Source organism: Phyllostomus hastatus, unplaced genomic scaffold, assembly GCF_019186645.2.
Source record: "Phyllostomus hastatus isolate PE091 unplaced genomic scaffold, TTU_PhHast_1.1 phas_scaffold_78, whole genome shotgun sequence".
Lineage (NCBI taxonomy): Eukaryota > Metazoa > Chordata > Mammalia > Chiroptera > Phyllostomidae > Phyllostomus > Phyllostomus hastatus.
This window is the reverse complement of record NW_025334041.1, coordinates 102,642,674-102,663,394: the sequence shown is the minus strand read 5'-3', so window position 1 is coordinate 102,663,394 and position 20,721 is coordinate 102,642,674. Positions and strand designations below refer to the sequence as shown.

The 20,721-nt window shown below is 36.3% G+C and overlaps 1 protein-coding gene across 20 annotated transcripts in view; it reads right to left on the bottom strand.

Annotated features, from left to right (window-relative positions):
* NRXN1 (neurexin 1) overlaps positions 1-20,721 on the bottom strand; it is a 1,079,628-nt gene that overhangs the window by 31,221 nt on the left and 1,027,686 nt on the right. The window lies entirely within an intron of this gene.

The following is a 20,721-nucleotide window of genomic DNA, read 5'->3' as shown; positions in this document are numbered from 1 at the left end:
AGAATTCATGATACAAGAAGGAAAATATCTCATTACATTAACTAAGGATTAAGGAGATTATAGTTGTTTAGACAATACTCAGAACTGCCACATTAATGAAATCCTTATTTAAAAGTGGGATTAATAAAGGTTGTAGCTATGTATGTGATGCATGTTTAGTAGACTTACTGTGGCGATCATTTTGCAATATATAAAAATAGTTTATCATTATGTTGTATACCTAAAACTAGTATATCAGTTATACTTTAGTAAAACTTTTAAAAAATTAATATAGGTCTTACATTTTACAATACACAGAAATATGATATGACATGCTTTCATTAAAGGAGTTCTTAATACAGTCAGAGATTAAAGTATAAATAAATGTGAAGATAATTGTGCCATTTTGAAAAATGGAGACAAGGGATGATGCACTTGTGTGACAAAAATTAGGTTTAAAAAACTTCCAAGTTCAGGATCTTTAATTAAGAATAAAGAATTTGTTCTGGTGCTAATGCTTCACAATATAACTTTAATTAAATGCAAGCATTCAAATAGCATCTTGAGATGGTTTCGTATTATTCTGCTCTTAATTCCTCTGAGACAATTAGGAGATTGGATTCATTCATTTTGCTGCTATTATTTTAAACAACGAAGTTCAGAATATCAGTTTTCCCAGAACTGTAGCTGTTCGTGTTAGTGACAACTACTAACGGTGTGATAGTAACAGGTATCTTTCATTAACATGAGCTTTAAAAGGAAAAACCCATCCTTCTTCTGGCACAAGCCATCTTGCAGGCTCACATCCAAACTGACTTGAGAATAATAACAAGTTACTGGATTATGAGGTCTCGCTAGCCAGTCTTTCCAATTTGCCCCAGAGCAGATCCTTCACTTTCTTTAGAGCTAACTTCAAGTGCAAAGCTACTTTTTTCTCAACCACAGTGGATACTGTTTTAAATTAATTTTAAGGTTACAAGAGAATTGCTCGTGTTCCTTGAGGAATGTTAACTATATTAATGAAATCAGTGTACGGTTGTTGTTGTTTTGCTTTTGATAGGAGGACGTGAGTAAATTCTCTCTCATCCCAGCTGTGCTGTTGCCCCCTTCTTCCCCCTCCTCTACCTGGGGAACAGTTGGCCACGCCTGGAGACATTACAGGCTGATGTAATTGGGCTAAGGGTGGTTGGGTGGGGGTGGGGTGGGGTGGAAGGTAACAGCTGCCATGACATCTACTGGGGAGAGACAAGGCATGTTGGTAAATACCCTAAAATGCATGCGACAGCCCTCCCATGACAAGAATTATCCAAAATGCCAACAGCGCAGAAGTTGAGAAACTCGGATTTATAAGTTTAAAAACTATTCTCTGCCTTATTTTCTCATCTGAAAGATTGGGCCACATAATTCCCATTGTTGTAAGAATTAAATCAGTATACAAAAAGTACCTAGAATAGGACCATATTGTAAATACTTATAAAAGTTGTGGTATTATCAACATTATTGCTATTATTTCACAAATGTAGAACCAATTTAATCTTTTTGCACTTTATAAATAATACAATTTTAGATATTAAATCACAAGTTGTATGTGAGAATTAGCCTTCATGTAATATCTCATGTTGACATGTGATCAAAATACAGCAGCTATATTAGTGCTTTGTTGAACTAAGGGAAGCTTCCCACTTTCACAGTCCAGGTTTGAATTCTGGATTAGAAGTCAAACATCAAGCTTACAAAATAAAGGCTGCTGCTTAAAAGCAATTCATGGACCAAAAAATGTGTGACTCATTGTATGGTGTTTTGTGAAGACTCAATTATTTAGCCACACAAGTTAAATTTTGTTTTAAAAGTTGACCTATTTTCTATGTTCAACAGCCTTTTGGAACAATTCCATAGCAAAGAGAATATGTTAGAATTCTCAGTGTTATCTTTCACAAGACACAGTGCCTAAACTAATAAAACATGCACCCATTAAATAGTATCTTCAGTAGCTCTTTAGAGTAGGAAAAAAACTGTACCAATATGACCTTATTGTATTACTATAGTTTAGTTTTTAATGTACTTTTTCTGGTATAATGAATATGCATTCATGTTTTTCATATTTTTCCTTCAGAAATTAAAAATAGCAACAGTCTTAAAAAATAGCACTGGTCTTGTGAATAAAAGATCTTGAATCAGTAGATGCATTGGCAGAAATCATCTTTGTATTAAAAATCAGGAAGTGGCTCAAGTGTAGGAAAAAAAATTAAATTTCACTTTGGAGGCTGAATTAACTGAACAATTTTCTAGCCAAAGCTGTGTAATTTAAATTTAATTCACTGTGTTTGGAGTTGCCTCTGGATGACATGCTATTGAAAGAATGACAGAAAGAAGATCAAATATGTCACATTAATCAATTCTATTCTTCAGTATACTTTTTGCTGATGCTTATAACCTTTTTCAGAAAACAGACTACCTGCTGAAAGAGACAGACTAGTGATCAAGCAAACGCATTAGCTTTGCATAAGTATCCACCCCTAACTGTATACTTAACCACTCAGAGGTCAAAGGGCCATGCTGACCTTCCCTAATTCAGAGCCGTCTGCACATTCACGTGGCATCTGCCCTTGCTCAAAATGCCTACCAAAAATACTGAGGTCTCCTTACTTTGAGGGGGAAAAAAGTGACTTGGGCAGAATTCAAGAAATAAAGGCATTGAAACCTAGTTCATTATATTCAATGGATAAACACCAATGTGGTATAGGGTGAGAACATGTAATGAGGATGGGGGAGAAAGGATGTTCTTAGTTAGACCAGTCAGATGGGTACGGGATTTATTGGGGTGGTCATTTTGTAAGGTATACAAATGTCTAAACAGTATGTGGTACATGTGAAAATAATATAATGTTGTATGTTAACTGTAAGTGAAAAATGAATTTTAAAGAATTTAAATCAATTTATTTAATATCCAAGGTTATTCAGGAACAACCATTGGGTAGAAAAGAAAGAAATTTGGAATTTGCTGCACATTCACCTGCTATCACTTTTTAAACTATAGCACGATTGCCTATCAGTGTGGTACAAAATATATAAGAAGATACAGAAACTTGGTCTGAAATGTTTCATCTCTGATAAGAACACCATTCTTAGATTTTATTCCTCATGCTAAATAGCTTTGTTGAAGACTGATACATTCCTATGAAAACACCTACAAACCTCTACTAGGAAAAATCTGCTTTGTGAGAAAAAGAGCAAACTCCAACTATGAAAAAGGATGCTCATTATGAATTTGATGCCTGCACAGAAATTTTTGATTTACTGTAAAATTATAGTTGAAACTTTGTTTCTCAACAGAAGTGTCTGTCTGGCTATATATCCAAAGACAATCCAAAGATAAAGTAAAAAAATGTTGTCTCAAGCAATGGCACTCACTTGTAAATATTATTTAGCCTAATCGTTCACTGCTGTGAAGATATTGAGACTGCATTCCCTTAGAAAACTGATGGGTAGAGGTATGGTGCTAGCGGAAGCATGATGTGTTTGGCTAATTGATGGACACTTGTTCTTGCTAATACTTTTGTTTAGATGAAACTGCTCTGGGAGAGAAAGAGAACATTTATGTCTGGCTTTTAGGACTGAATCTGATAGTCCCCCCAGAGAGGAGTTAGTGCTAGGTGTGTTTCCCTGAGATGTCAGGGTTCAGAATTTGTGTTACAAATTCCCTGAGCTAGCTCCAACCCAATGCACCCAATGCAGAGATAATCTATGGAGCAAGAAACTTCTAGGTGATTGGCGAAGTTACGATTTTCACCAAGATGAAAAACACTCCAAAATCCCCAAACAATTATAATACATATATCCAATTTCCAAAGAGTGGGCCAATGTGATCAAATCAATTCAATAAAGAAATATATCAAATTGGTAATTGTAGTTAATCAACAATGCTATTAAAGGTACAAAGGAACTGAGAGACTCTGCACAGACCCTGTGTAACAAAGAGAATGCGGATCAGTTAGTCACCACCAAATATGAAACAGGTACCACATCTACGGACGGCATTTTCTGATGGGCACAAAATGTGGTCACTACCTAGCAATGCATAAATGATGGCTCTCACCTGCAAATAACTTACTGTGCCCACTCTATTCTGAAGCACAGGAACAAATTACTCATTAATACAAATAACAACAACCACTTCAATTCAAATAGCCTGAAATGTAACGGTGCTTCCATATCTGTTACTTTATTAAATATTCACCAACAACATGCTTGTTCAGAGTGTAGGTGGAGGTGCTATTATCCTGAGTGTTACAGTTAAGTACCTGCTCAAAAAAGAAAAGAATCCATTTGTATACTCATTTACCCTATTTTAATGTTTGAACATTGGCATTCATGAATATTTAGGGCAAAGCTTAAATATCCCTGAAAACAGCCAGATTTCACATTTCTTTAATGTTTTTTCCCCCAACTGATGCCTTAGGTTATTACAAAAAGGGACTATAAATCATCTGTCTGCTTGGGAAAAAGACAGACTTGAAAGCCATTCAATTTTCTTCAAGAGTTTCTTAGCTGCTTAAAATGTATGCAATGGTTCCAGAATGGTGAAAGTGGGCTGGGTAGAATAACTCCACTGTGGTAAAAAAATTACAATATCTTGCTCATTCGAACATGCATTTTGATATGAATTCCATACTGGTCATACTAAGAGGCAAAATTCAAAGAGAAACATAGGGATGTGAAAATAATGCCACAAATGAATGAACTTAAGGGAAATTATGGAAGAAAGGGAAGAACTGGATTGCTGATGGATCAAAAGAGAACATTATATTTTAGCAGAATTATGCAAAATAACCTGCAAAGTAAAAACTCAGTGTGAGGAAAGTTCGAGTTAATGTTCTAAAAAGATAGTATATCTCTTAGACTATTTTTTAAGCTAATGATGACCTCCATGCTCATATTGCATTTCCATTTTTAACCAAAGCAATGTAGTGTAGCTGGCAAAAAAAAAGTGAAGCTAATTTTTTTAGGAAGCCAGCAGAATAATCTATCCTCCTGGATTCTCACTGATTAGAATTTGGCATGTAAGACCTCCAAAGACTGCTGGTAGTGGAGCGGAGGTGCTGGAAGTGAAACTAGAATATGTGTGTGTGGTCGAATGTGTTCCCACTCTGTTTGTTTTGATTTCAGACAAAGCACCTCCTGAAATGGATTTGGCCATTTCCAAATTCAATAAATACTGACAGATGTTTACCATGCAAATCGAGGCTTCTAGCTTTGTCAATATGAATCTCTCTGAGCCAAATATTGTGACTGAAAGGACTAATTAGTCACACAGGTTGAACTGAAAATCCTTATTCATTTTGAGGCCAAAAACGGGTTTTATAATTATTAAATGCCAATGATGGATAGCTTCAACCAAATGCCTCCAAAATCCAAGATTTCACTGCTGGTATTGAACATACAAGAGAATAGAATCAAGCTTTAGTCAAGCAGTCATATACCTTCTTGTACTGAACAGACCTCAGTGATCATTAGTCTCAGTTCCTCATTTTACATATTAGGAAACTGAAACTAAAAACTTAAGTGTTTCTGTTTAATCACATTATTCTACAAATTAATGACAAAACTATGAGATTATCCAGACTCCCAGTAGATCGTAATTTTCTCTTATTCCAGCTGATTTCTATCCATCTTGTTCTCTAAAGGTTGATGTAGTTTATAAAGATACATAATGAAATAAATTTAAAATAAGTTAAAAAGGAGGCAAAAGGAAAGTACTGGGTTTTAATAAGTGACCACTGAACAAACATACACAGCTATCGCACCATTTGATATGGCGCACATCGAGATAAACTAAAAAGGGCATAAAATGAATGCTAGAGTTCAAATTTTTTAAATCCAGTTACAAAAATTCAAATAACTGCAGTTATTTTGAAATACAGTAAACCCAGAAAATACTTTGTTTACTTGTGATAATCTTATTTTTTAAACAACTTAAACACCTTGCCTCTCTGTACATAAATGCATGACTAAATTCTTGGGGACAGAAAAAAATGTAAATTACTAATTTTTTCTGCCTATTTTTCCTCTCAGAACATTGCAGGCCATGCTGGCTATGAAATTAACTCAGTGAACTCTCTGTCTCTCTTCTCATTAATCCACTGGTAAAAATCCTTCCAAATTTGAAGGTCTCTCTTTATTAACTATTGTTTTCACAACTGAAGTGCTAATGAGATATTTATCTTTGTTTCTCTCAAACAACAATCATTAAGGTTTTGTCAAATTATCTCTTATTGCATCTTGGGAATAAATAAATGAAAGTGACCATTTATCAGTAATACTGGTTGTTTCTCCAGATACAATCACACATTCATTGATCAGGGCCATCACATTTGCATGATGGCCCTAGAATTAGAGGTGCAAAACCAAAGTGATAGGAGGAGCCACAGGTACCTACTTATCAACATTTATTTCCTGTACAGTAGTATCATGACCAATGTCTCCTTGGTAGAATTTTAAACTGGGAATATACGAGAACTACTATCCCACAGCAAGAAGTAGAGATGTGCTGGTAAATGATAATGACTTAGCTAAGAGAAAATTGATTTTTTTATTTGTTTTATCCATGAGTTAAATATATGCAAGGTTCTATACTGAGCTGCCCTGATTAAGTCAATATCTGAGCAGCATCTCCATGAGTGTTTCTATGAAGCAGCAATCGAGAGTAAACGTTACCTGGCTCAGATGCTGCAATGTTGCATCATTCATACACTAAGGAGCTCCAACTTGGCTGGTTATAGTTAAACTGAAACTCCACGCTTCCCTATCTAATTACTTCATTCCTTATTAATGAACCAAAATACTTTGGTTCATTAATACATATTTGGAATGTTGTAGTGTCAAACCACTTCAGTTTAATTTGTAGTATGTTGGTTAATAATGGAAAATATATACATACTAATCTAGATAGCAAATCTCAGCCTGAATCTCATGAGCAGTGTGCATCATCTTAGACTGGTTTGTGTATTCTCAATTGTACATATAAATATACATACACACACACACACACACACATATATATACACTATACATACAAATATGAATGCTACATGTGTGAATCAATCATTTGTATATGTGAATCATAATAACTTCTGTATCTCACAGTGAGATTACAGAGATCAAATCCTTTAAAAACATGAAAGTTCCCACACTGTAGCATTTATGTGTTATTCTTGTTTGCTGCATGACATTTAGGTAAGTTATTGTACTTGTTCATTGTATGAAGGACAGTTCTAGGAAATGCTTTAAGAGAACAGTCAGATGTCCACGTAACTGAATGAATTTCATTTTCATGTCCTAAAATCCTCGTTTCCTCAGTTAAAGAGGATCTACATCTCTCACTCCAACTGGCCCTTCCCATGGATGCTGCTGTTCTGGGGCTGATCCCTGTTACACAAGTATAGGGTTCATTTTGGCATTGCTAATTTCGGGCATATGTCCCAATCTCACTAGTGACTTACAAGATAGGTAGTGCCAATCTATGACTGGCACGGTGGTTCCCTATTCTCCAGGTCAGTTCTCCTGGAGAGCTACTGCATAGATGCAGGGATACTAGAGCTCTCTCTAAATTCTCCTCTCTATTCACTCTCCTGGGACTTAGAAGATATGGCAACCTCATTTATTTTTATCTCTGCACCTAAAGTTTACTTATAATTTATGTCCTACTATATCTAGAGCATCTAAATTAATAGATAAACAGGAAGAATAGATCACTAAGCATACACTGACAAGTAGGAAAGAGAGACAGAGACAGGAAAGAAGGAGGAGGAGCTGAGGGGACAAGGAGAAGAGGCTAAGTGTGATCCTTGCAGCACAATGCTCCTGACTGCAGTGGTTTTGTTTGTAATTATAACATGACATTCCCCATGGTCATGTCCTCCATGTGCCTAAATAATATGCTAGTTATTTCTTATAAGACACTGAGCAATATTTTCTTAGTGCCTTAGAACAGTGGAGGTATTCCTCTTTCCAAGTTACTTAAATTTAAAATTTAAATTTAAAAAATTTGGAACTGCTTAGGTGTTTGTTTTACCTTATTTCATATATGCTATGGAACTGCTTTACACCCCCAGAACATCTGTAACAGAAGTTCAATAGAGTTGATTTAAATTGTCATCACCATTGATTGAGGCAATTATTTCACTCTGTGTGTGTGTGTGTGTGTATCAAGTCACGTACCTTAAACATTTTATTTTTAAAGATTTAAAATTTCATAATTAAAAAATTTACATTTGTTAATTATACTTCAATAAAGGTGGAAAAATGTTATCACAGTCTAAAGACTGGCTTATTTTCTTTATCTGCAACTTAAATAAAAGCATTTTATGAAAATAATTATGATTGTAAAAATAGAATTAATAAATGTAAGAGGGAAGTATTTACTTGGCTTTAAAAACAGAAGAAATGTTACACATGACACTTGAATTGGTAGAATCATTTCAAATAATCTTATCCTGATGGTCACCCTAAGCTCATTACATCTCAATGTATATTGGTCACAATTTCTCACTTATAATAACTCATTAAATCTCAAAATAAGAGCCAGCAAGTATAGATTATTTTCTGGGGGTATAATTCCTAAGAGTGGGAGATGAGAATTATGGCAAAATCACACTTTTTCAAAGACTTTATCTGCCTTCTAACATCTCTAGAAGTGACAATAAACTTTTATAACTGGTTGCCACATTATACCTCATGGCTGGAAATTTATGGTGGAGAAATAGCAAAAAGTGACATTATCTTTAAGTAAAAAAGGAGAATGATTGTAACTTAAGAGGAAGGAAAGGCTAAAAATGTCTTGCAATAAGTTGGTCTGCCTGCTTTTATGAAGCATTTCTGTCCTTTGAGAAAGCAGTAAGACACAGCCTGCTTTCTAGAAAAAACTGAAAAAAATAGTTGACTGTCATTCTGGGTTTTTTCTTATATACCATTCCCCCAATTCTCCCTGGCTCCCCTGAACTATATCAAAATAATCTTAAATCACAAGCACTTTCGTTTGATTATAAGGAAACCATGCCTTTATATTGTTTTCCTTCAAGATATAACTATAGGTTAAAAGTTTTATCTTCTTTCTGAAATAAACTGCATGAAGATAAGGAATGACTAAAACCAGCCATCAAATTCAAACCCAGAAATCAGTGCAGGAAAAAATGCACTCATTAAAATTTCTATCTTTTGATTGATTCTTCCCCTCATTCACTCATTCATTAATTCATTCACCCATTCATAACTCTTTATTGAATACCTTTGATTAAGTAGGAGTTAAGCAGAGGAGGGATGAATACGATAAGGAACCAGACTTCCCTGCCTTCAACTGCACAGAGAACTTCAGCTGTGTGACAAGTGAAGGCTGTCCGTGAGCGGAAAATCTCTCTTCGACCACTAAGCATGGAGGAAGCATGAGTTCAAGAGCTAGACATTGGGCTGAAATCCCAGTTCTGCCACTTACTAGCTCTATGACTTTGGACAAATTTCCTAAGTTCTCTAAGTTTCTTCAAGTGTAAAAATGAAGTCATTTACACCTTTGTTCCAGGGTTATTATGAGTATTATATTCTGTGACGCTGGATGGAGACAAACAGTGTCTAGCACAGCGGCTGACACTCAGAAGATGTTTTTAAGAGGATAAAAGTATTTATTAGATAGTACAGCTGGCTCTGTACACATTCTCACTTTGCTCCCTTTCAAAGTGAAAAGTTTATTTCTAGCACTGGATACCTGAGATCTCAAGACAGACATTCTCTTCACAAAGAAAGTGCAATTTCCTGACTTAAATTCAGGATTCCTGTTTAAACACCTTATAAACAGAGCAAATTTTATGGTCGATATGAGAACACTTTCAAACACCTCAGAAAAACTGTAATATTCATCAATGTATTGAAAAGCTTCTCTCTTCCCTAGCTGCATGACGTAGCCCTGCGTTTGTTAACCCCTGTTTGTTTCAGAGTTTGGAGGCACTTGGAGTGTTCTTTCCCAGCCCCCATACAGTGCAGAGAGAGAAACCCTAAGCTGGCATGGTCAGGAGTGCAGTACCAAATCATGGCACCACTCAGTAGTATCAGACTGTGGTCTCCAGAGGAGATCCCGGCCTCCTGGCTCTCCATCCAGTCAGCGCCCTGCTCCTTCCATTGCTCCCGGTTTCACGATCAGGTATGGGAAAGGTAAGAATAGCAGTGGGATCAATTCGCTACTTTCCCCATATTTCTCAAACGTGATCTTTTTCAATTCTGTCCTGTTTTATTGAAAACTTTAAAGCAAGGCCTTTAAGAAATGCCAGGAATTTGGAGTTGCCAGAGTAGAGAGCAATTAGTGCAAAACTCACTGAGGACCAACCAAAGAACACGCATGCAGAAGCTGAGGGAGAATATTGCTGTCTGCTACTGAGGCCTGGCAGCTTCATGGAAAACCTGTCTTTGTGCACACATTTCATTAGATGACCTCTGTGCCTGAGCTCTTCCCACAGATATTTGGGTGTTTTCTTTAGTTATGCAACTGTCTAATTGCTACTTCTTTAACCACTATTCACACATTATTTTTGTCGTTAAAATGATTGTGATAGTAAAGGTCACATATAAAGCACTTACTAAGGGATTAACCACGCCCCCCTCTTAGATAGCCTTTCTCTCTCCAGCCTTGTATTTATTTACCTTCAGTTCCACTTAATTCTGACACATTTCCCCCAAGTTGCTATCACGCTCCTCCCACCTGGCTGTGCCCATTTCCTTTCCATCACACCTCAGCAATCCCTCCCTCTTCATTCTCATTACTGAGAGGCCTGCTGATTAAGGACAACAAAATATGCATTTGTTATCATGAGAACTTTTGAAATCACGTGTCACCTTTTAAACAGAAAGCTCAGAAGACAAACTTTGCTGGATGGTTTGGAATCTTTGTTAGGAGCATCAGTACCTATAACGCAACAGTGATCTCAGATGTCAAAGAGGATAGTATCACAGCCCTGCTCCATGAGTCCCTAAACTGTTCTTTCCCTTTCTAGCTGATAACTGCTCTTAATCAATTTTTTTCTTTTGTCCGTCACTATCAGGCTTTATAGACACCCTTTTCCTTTATTGAATTTGCTCCTTCAGATCTGCTCTGAGCTGGAAATCCAGGTAATTAAGGTTCTTCAACTATCTTGAGAAACAATAAATTGAGAATAAATAGGAGAAAGAGGGTCAGAGAGACTCTCAAATAAGAAAGCACAGGTACTTCAGCGTACTCAGTCAAGGCTCATGGCTGAAAATCACAAGACCTGTTAGTTTCTTCAAAATACAAACCTCCTTAAAAAGATAGTGGATTTATTTATAAGTGACCAGCAATATTTTTACTATGATAATTCTCAAATTGGCTTTTCTTATTTCATTAAGTCCAAGAAAACTTATTGTAACTAGACACCAGATAAACATCCATTTCTATTTTCCAAGACCTAATCAAATAGAAGCCAAGCCTCCTTCGGTGCTCCACCGAGTATGCTGGGAGGGAGACGAACAATATAATAAGGAAGGAGGCTGCCATGCTACCGGAAACAGTGGGGGATCATTGGCTTGCACTTATAAGTAGAGCCTGAGGCTGCCATGCAGGGGTTCAGCTATATTTACTCAGGGTGGGTAATTCACTCTGTGTATCCTGAGTAGCAAAAGGGATACTTCTTGTGGTAGCCCTTCTCTGGTTTTCTAGGACCAGCTTTTCATTTGATAAACTGAGGAGTGCTAGTATTGCCTGTGAATGCTGCTTCACAGTGATCCGGTGCATGGGCATTGAATTTAAATCTGGAGCTGTTAGAACTTGGGGGAGGATTTTTTAACCTCTCATTTGTAAAAATGGGAAAGAAGCAGTACCCATCTCTGCAGTGTTGTTGTAAGAAATAAGAAAATCATGACCCATGAAGTGTTTAACACTGTTCTCAATGCACAATAAACACTAAATAAATCTTCACTATTCTGGTCTGTATAATTACTATACAAAACATGCACATATGTTACCTCCAACCTCCCAGAGCCAGCATGTCTGTCACTGAAGTGGGCAAAGCCCCGATGTGCTAATAATCACAATAGGTAGATCATCCACATTTGCCCTTGCCTAAAATATTATGAAGTAGGAGGGGAAAGAATGCCAAGTATTGTATGAAGAATGCAAATATAGTTTTCCCCTGAATGCTCTATTTTGCTTTTCAACTTTTAAACTCCACTTTATTTCAAAACATACTCCCAACCATTTTTGAGTTGCAAAGGCTTCTTTTTTGTATCACAATAAGCTAAATGCAGGTACAAACTCGAGGGAGACAGACCTTGGAAATTTTAAGTATGTTGCCATGGCAATGGTTTGCAAGAATGTGTATGAGTTTCATCCTAGCTCTCAAGCATTCAGCTGAATAGGTATGTGGAGGATCAAGTCACTAGGCACACAATGTTTGCCATTCACTGTGTAGGTTTGGAAATAACTGTCTGTTGCTCATAGCAACCAGAAACCACAATTTCTTTCTTTCTTTCTTTCTTTCTTTCTTTCTTTCTTTCTTTCTTTCTTTCTTTCTTTCTTTCTTTTTCTTTCTTTCTTTCTTTCTTCCTCTCTTTTTTCTCTCTTCTTTCTTTCATCTAGTATGTTTTTATGTATGCATGTATGTGTGTGTGTATGTATGTATGTATGTATCTATCATCTTGCCAATGTGGAGGTCTAGTCATTTATCATCTATTCTTAATCTGTTCTTACCTGGCCAACATCACCAGCTTGGCTGTTCTAAGGTAAATGGCAAACATAAATTCAACAGTAGTCATTTTCACCATTGTTGTAAATAGAGAGTTGCACTCCCAGTAAGAAAAAGCTGTAAAAATTTTCTACTGATTTTCACATTAATGTCCTCATTCAAAATTGACATATCCTTAAAGAAGCATGATGATTAGGTAGGGATGCTCAATTAAAGCAAACTCTCAGTGTAATGGATTGTGGAGGATCTTTTAAAAAGGGTTCCATCCTATAATGCAGGAAAGAAAATTAAAGTATGTAATTCTAGCCATTAAATCAAACTCCTCTGTACCCCAAAAAAGGCACAACCACCACCAAAAACAAAAAGACATACAAAAGAAGCAATTTAACTCATTTTAATAATCACTACCTCAATTGTTCTTAAATTGTTCAGCTGATGCATCAAAGTTGCAAAACCTGCACAATGGACTCGTGCTTCACTGGCAATTAAAGCACTGGTTCCTAAATAAAGCATTTTCCCCCATAAATAGAATCCACAGAACAGTAAAATTAGAAAGTTTTGAAGCTATATACTTGTTTAAAAAATAATTCTTAACAAATTCTCTTCATCTTACAAGGCTTTTTCTATCTAAAATGGTAATATGCAAATTAAGTCAATATTTTTAAAGAAATCCATTCACCAGTAAAACACCACCACCTGGATTTCTAAGAGAGTATATTCTCTAGCTTTCCTAGCAAAAGTTTTTTACTGCAAGTTATCCATCATGATACAAAGTACCCTACATGAAAGAGGGCCACAAGGGGCCCACCATCTCCTGCATTTGGGAACTGACAAAACCTCCCCTAAAATGTTATTAGCTACCAAAGCCTGGCAGTTACCTAAAATTCATTTTCCTGCTTTAATTTTGCAAACACACACATGTGTACACAACATAATCATCATCTCTTCCACACTCCCTGATTGAATGGCTTGTGGCTGTACAGGACTTTAAAACTGCAGTGGTGTTCCCCTCCCCTCCCCATGCTAAAAAGCCTATGGCAATGCTGGAATTAAACAAATGAGAACACAATAATTAGCGATGCAAACTGTCAAGTGGATCTAAAAAGAAAAACAACTCAGAAAACAATGATCAGCAGTTTCAAGTTTTAACAAGAGTCTACATTGAGTTCCCATTTATTTTAAACAAAAATAGATTAGGTCTTTTGAAAAATGTTCACTGCAATTTCCATGGAAATAGGGCAAAGCAGCTAATGGGTCTTTTACATCTTCAGTTTTCTATGATGCTGATATAGCAGGAAAGTCTTTAATTCTACACTCTTTCCAAATAATTTCTGACCTACTCTTCTATAACCAGGCTCATTCCCACAGCATGTAGTTCCAAAGTGTATCCACTTTGGAAGAGGCGAATGGGTCAGATAACATGCTGTGAACCCCCCAATTCCCAAAAACCCCCAAACGTCACCTCAACAATTTTATAAGTGGTAACTAAATTAAAGTAAGCATTAGAGGTAACTGGAAAGGAAAAAGAATTATTAAATCATGTAGTGTGTGTGTGTGTGTGTGAGACAGAGAGAGAGAGAGAGAGAATGGGAGGGAGTAGGCATTCAAAACTTTGGGTAGAGAGTACTGGTTATATAATTTACAGCTAAATCTCTTGGAGTCTTTACAGATAATAACTACCTTCTCCCCCTAGCAACCATGTTGAATCTCTATGAAGCAAGATGGGTCACCTCTGTTATATATATGCCTTGTCTGAAATACCTGTCTAATCCTTATATTGATATTAATGTTCCCTTACCCTTTATGCATCCAGGAATAGAATTAGAATATCAGATACTTTTTTAAATTAATTATTGTGATAAAATTGGTCAATTCAACTACTTTAAAGCTTTCATTTCCTTCAGTCTCTTATCTTTAAACTCATACAACAATGCCTGCTTCATAAATTGAGAATGTAAGTGGGATTCCTGACACTGGTCTTGAACAGAACATAGCATTCTGAGATTCTACTAGGAGTTCAATTATTATCAAAGTCTTCGACTTGGGGCATACCACTCCCTACCCCAAAAATTAGTAGGTGAGAGTAGATGACCCCTTGGGTCCCTTTAAAATGTGATAATCAAGCAAGTCTTGTGGTAATGGTATAGCTAGTTATATTGACTATGGTAGTGGTTACAAGAAGCTACACATGATGAAATTGCAGAGAACTACATACGCATAAATATGTGCACATACAACTGGTGAAGTCTGAGTAAGTTCTATGACTTATAACAATATAAATATTCTGGTTTGATATTGGTCTATTGTTACACAAGATGTTAACACGGAGGAAAGCTGGGTAAAGGCTGCAGGGGATCTCCGATTTAAAATGTACATATAGATAAAATATACACATATGTATAAATATGATTTTTCATTTCATGAACTGGTTCACTGACAACTGAAAATGAAATGCCAGTACGCAGGGCCTGATACTTTCTCTATGAAGTGAAATTTATTGGGTCTGAGCAATTTACTTTTCTTCTAAATATGAGTTTGTACCTATAATAATTAGTGCTTTTAAGGTAGTTAGAATATTGACTATTTCACCATGATTTGAAATAGGGAAATTGTCACAGGACAGGTCATTACTGGAGGCACCATTTTTGTCTACCCTTTTGTTATTTATCCTTGAACATGAATGACATCCTAAGGATTAAGATACTGAACAACTAAAACTTGAAACAACAAATAGTCTCTTGATTTAAAAGAAAAAAGTAAAACAAAATACAAATATAATAAGATAAAACCAACACAATTAAGAAGGAAGTATCAGATATTTATGAAAAAGTAAATTTCTACTACTTATATTCTGAGGACTCTCTAGTTTCTGCCCAATTAGCTACTGCTATGGTGAGTAATCTTACTTTCCATTCCTAAAATTCTGCAGCATCCTATTCACCCAAGCGTTAGGTTGTGCTCAATATATTCCCTTTTAATATCACAGAATCCGGTGGATTCTTCTCACCTGCACAGGGTCTGAACATAATGCCGAGTGACTTAGCAATCGTATGCCTATGCACTGGTTTCAGAATGTGATGCTTAAGTGACACAAACGGGGCAGAAGAAAGCAATGAACGTCACTAGCAGATTTCTGTTAGAGGGAAAGTTGAAGAAAAGAGGTGAACAGGAAATTACGAATAAAAGAATGAGCAGAAGGAAGGAGAAAATGAAAGAGAATCATCCTTCCACCTAGGTTTGGATAGTGGCAGGGCGTCTCATGCCATCTTACAGATGAGGCCAGTGACAGAAGTATTTCAGACTTACAACAGTAGGGTGAATAGCTCACTCAGTGAAATGCGAAATAGGTCTTGGTTTCAAAATTTTAGAAAGAAGTTTAGGGGAAAGAAAAAAAATAAGATGTACAAGGAAAAGTACGTCAGTCCATCAAACCAGTTCTGCTTCAGGACTTGTCAACTAAACTGAGTCTCTAGGGCTCAGTTCTCTTCGGGCACAAAGACTTCACCCCTCCTAAACACCAAACCTTAAAGACACAGAACAGAAAAGTGCCTCACAGAGAACTGCGCTGTCCTTGAGCATCTGGCACCGAACAATAGGAGGTAAAGCAATGAAGGCAGCTTCTCAGTCGCTTTCATTCAAATGGGCAAAGAAGGACGAGTTATCTGATAAAACCCTTTCAGAACACAGGCGTACTTTTTTCCCAGTTCCACCAGATATGATAAATTTAAAATGGAATTCTTCCCACAAAAGAATAAAATACATAACAGGTGATGAGCTGAGAAAGACACTAAGAGTGGTAAATTGGCCACATGTTCCAGAGCTGCTGCAATAGCACCCAGGCCTGATTTTCATGTGAGCTGAATGAAAAGAGCTGGCCAGGAAGAGTGTGGTTTCACACCTCATAACACCTTGTCCTTCTTCGCTCTCTCTACTGCCATAGCCCCACAGGGCCTTAGGCTTTGCAGGGTCCAGGGAATGCTTTCCAGTTGAAGTGTTTCAAGCTAAGGGTGTACTGGAAATCAAATCTATTATTATAAGATTACCTTAAAAGCCAAACCTCTACTGTACATATCAATTTGTACTCCATAAAACTGATTTCCAGAACATCCATCAAGTCCTGTCTATATGTACATGCTGATAACAAATAAAAAAATGCGATCACTACATTTTCCACATTTTAAGAAGTCTTGAAATTATAAATATCGAAGCTCTAATTGCATTTCTGCATCTAGTTTCATTTCCTTGCTGAATGTTTCACATTACAACAGAAAATTGCAAGCTATATTAGTTTTTATGCATAAATTGTGAACAACACTAAAAATAATTGTCCTACACAACTAACCTTCTGTTACCAATGTAGACCCACTTTCTCTTTTGTGTTTATGGAAAAATGCTTACGAAGACTTGTTCTCTGAGGATCTCATTTGGCATGTACTAAATTAATTTTTCCATAAATCTTTATGGGCGGTGAAAATTTTTCTCCAGCTGTGTCGTTGATTGCTTATGTCACCACTGTCCTCACCACTTCCATTAGCAGCCACAGTGCACCTTATTTTTTAGAGAAGAATCTAAAACTGATTTGGGGATAAAGGACTTTTAGTGCAGAATGTGTAGCCCTTTATATAATATTTATTGATATAAAACCTAAAAATACACATGGAGAGTACAGCATTTATGTGGGTAATTATTTAGTAGATTCAACCCATGATTCTATACCACAGGGTTCTTGTTAGGAATACCAGAGAGGGAATCAGAGTTTCTTGACACACGGTAATAAGTATTTTCACTTACAATGAATAATTTAGCTCTTTTGGCATCCATCTTATGAAAAATAGGTTTGACATAATTACAAGGTCTCTTCGCAATGGTGGAGGTTTGGGAATATAAGGAGAAGAACAGGCAATCTGGGGCCCCTTTCCTTTGTTTTCACAGAATTTGGCTTGCTTTTTCAATGTACACACTGCAAAAATTTTCCTCATTTGTCAAGATGATGTTGAAATGAAAAGATGTTTTTTCTTCCCAGAAAAAGAGTTTCTGGGATTCCAACCTGCTAATTCTCTGAAACCTACCAGCCCTGCCCATGGAATGCTAATGAGCCTCTGTGTTCTTCATTGTGGAGATGGAAAGGGAGCTTTCCCTCTAATTAATGCTGGCCATGACTGGAATTATTCTCATACTCGTTTCAAAATGAAAATTCCGTGAGCAAATCCCAGATGCAAATTCATCTCAATATTCAGAGGAGATGTTGCAACAAAATGAAAAGCATTCTATGTTTTAAGCCCCTTGTCTTTAAAACCTTTTGTTTGAAAAGCAATTCACATATATTCACCCTCTAAAATCATAAACTATTAGAGCTGTGGACTCCTAACCTTACAAATGGGGGAAAGTCAAATACCAGAAAATTAGCGGGTTGGTCATCACCACACTAGTAGCAGAAGTACTTTCTTGAGTACAATGTCTTTACGTAAAGCAAATGAACTGCTTTACAATTAGATAAACTCCAAAAAATACCCTGTTTACAAAGGAACATGTTGAACTTGGGGTCAACTGGGGCAGCTGCAAGCGCAGGTCTAAAGTTTAGCAGAACATTCTAGTAGAGGATGGTATAAATTTCTCAAAGAAACAGAAAGGGGAAAACAGATTCTCAGAGCAGCTTCAAGATAAAACCAATATTTACATGGGTGGGAAGACAAAACAGATACAAACAAAAATGACTGCTTTTCTGTTAATTGTTTTTCTTTCTAAAATACTTGATTAAGTGTTGCTGCGCAGAAATCCTGGGTAGTACAATGAGGAGCATTCACTTAGGTATTGGTGGGAATTAAACCAAATGATGTTGAAACTTGCCCCAATAGTTTGATGATAGCTGCTCAGTAGCATCTATGACACAGAAATTCTAAAGAGGAATCATCTCTATGAGGGCACACTGAATGTTAACTTCTTAGCAGTGACAAATGAACAATGCTTAAATACAATGTTAACATTAGGGAAAGCTGGGCCCTGGCTGGTGTGGCTCAGTGGATTGAGCAGCAGCCTGTGAACCAAAAGGTTGCCGGTTCAATTCCCAGTCAGAGCACATGCCTGGGTCATGTCTGGGTCAAGGCACATGCCTGGGTTACAGGTCCCCAGTAGGAGGTGCCCCAGTAGTAGAGGCAACCACACAGTGATGTATCTCTGCCCCTCTTTCTCCTTCTTTTTCTTTCTCTCTAAAAATAAATAAATACAATATTTAAAAAATTAAATTAAAAAAACATTAGGGGAAGCTGGATGATGAGTGAACACTTTATAGTATGGTTACAGTACTGGTATATATTTAAATTATTCTAAATTAAAACATTTATTTATAAACTAAAAAATAGAAGCATTTGATTAAACCTTACATATTATCTATAAATTGGCAAAACTGGTATTTATAAAATAGTATTCTTTAAAAAAAAGATGTAGATGTATTCATGAAGGAAAAAATACAAACAATAAAAAAACCTATAAATGTATCCCTTTTGTGATATTTACAGACATAAAATATGTATTATCCCATTTTGAATGGTGTATGTTTGCAAATGTCCTTACATTGTAGACTTTCAGCTAAACCAAGCATGCACTTTTTCTACTGTCTCTTTGTTTTAAACCCTCATCTCTCTTCCTAGAGAATTACAAAGGTGATGCATCATTTAGGGAATTGTGAAGGAGAGCAAGGTTAAAGTCAGTATCTATTTTGTTATTGTATCAGAAGCTTTCTGTTTAAAATGACATAACTTATTGCACTTTAAGTTTCACCGGCTGTCTGGAAAACTGGAAGGCCAGGAGTCCAGGAAACCCCCGTTGCACGGCTGCCTTTACACGGCAGCCTAAGCTTCCTGTCTCTAGCTCGAGATTTGTAAAAGTAATCAAGAACTATTGAGTTTGATAGTTTACACCTAGATATCATTTCAGTCCATTCTAATGAATGTTTCATGAAGTTTCCCGTAATTAGTCTTTGTATTTTAGACTACTTACTGAGGAAATAATAGTACTATATTGATAACCATTTCAGTAACATAAATAGACTGTTTCCATAATTATCACTTATTCAAAATTATTTCACTCAAGGCCAGACCCTTGCTTCCTGCCGACACCCACCCACATTCTATTTTCTTTTTGACAGGTACCCTTCAAAATGAAAGTAAAATAAAAAATAAGGAAGGAAATAGAATCAGGCATACTGAAAATCATTGCTGGAGTAATTTACAAACACACTCAATTATACCCTAAGTGGCCTAAGATAAGTTATACTCCCTCCAGTGTGTTTAATTTATTATTGGAAAAATAACTCATCCCAATCATTCCACCAGTAAAAGAAAATCAATGTATTTTTAAAGGGTAACATTTAGCAACAATGGCTAATTTTAATGCATAAAGAGAATGCATACAAGCTAAGCATATAGGTAATTTTTAAATAAAAAAATTATATATATTTGCATTGCCTTTATTATTCACAGAGCATAAAAACTGGCTTTTAACAAATAGACACATTGTCCTGAGGGCATGGAGAATAGGAAGCACCCACCTTGACCTTGAGACAAGATACTTAGGACCTTGCTTCATACTCAAATACTCTCAGTGCCCTAATCTCCACTTCAGAAATCGGTACTGGTGTTATGGGATGTGTGTCCGACCTAATTTGACTGGATTTTGTGTCACCTTTTATTTTGTAACCAGATAACTAGGGCCGCTCCAACACACACAAGGAATATGTAGCAGGAAAACATTAGTGCATCAACTCAGCCCACAATGAACTCTCTCCAAACCCAATGAATATGTGTTCATTAATTTTTTCTATGGGATAAAATAATTCTGCCTTCAATTCTCCAACTGTATGTGTTTGTCCTGACTCTTTATCTGGACTTTTAAGGGAGCATGTGTTTCATTTTCCTTTAAGTCACCCATGATATCTTGCCAAATTCTGGTATAGATCCATCAACTAGCAGATATTTGAACAGATCTTAACTATCAACTATATAAGGAA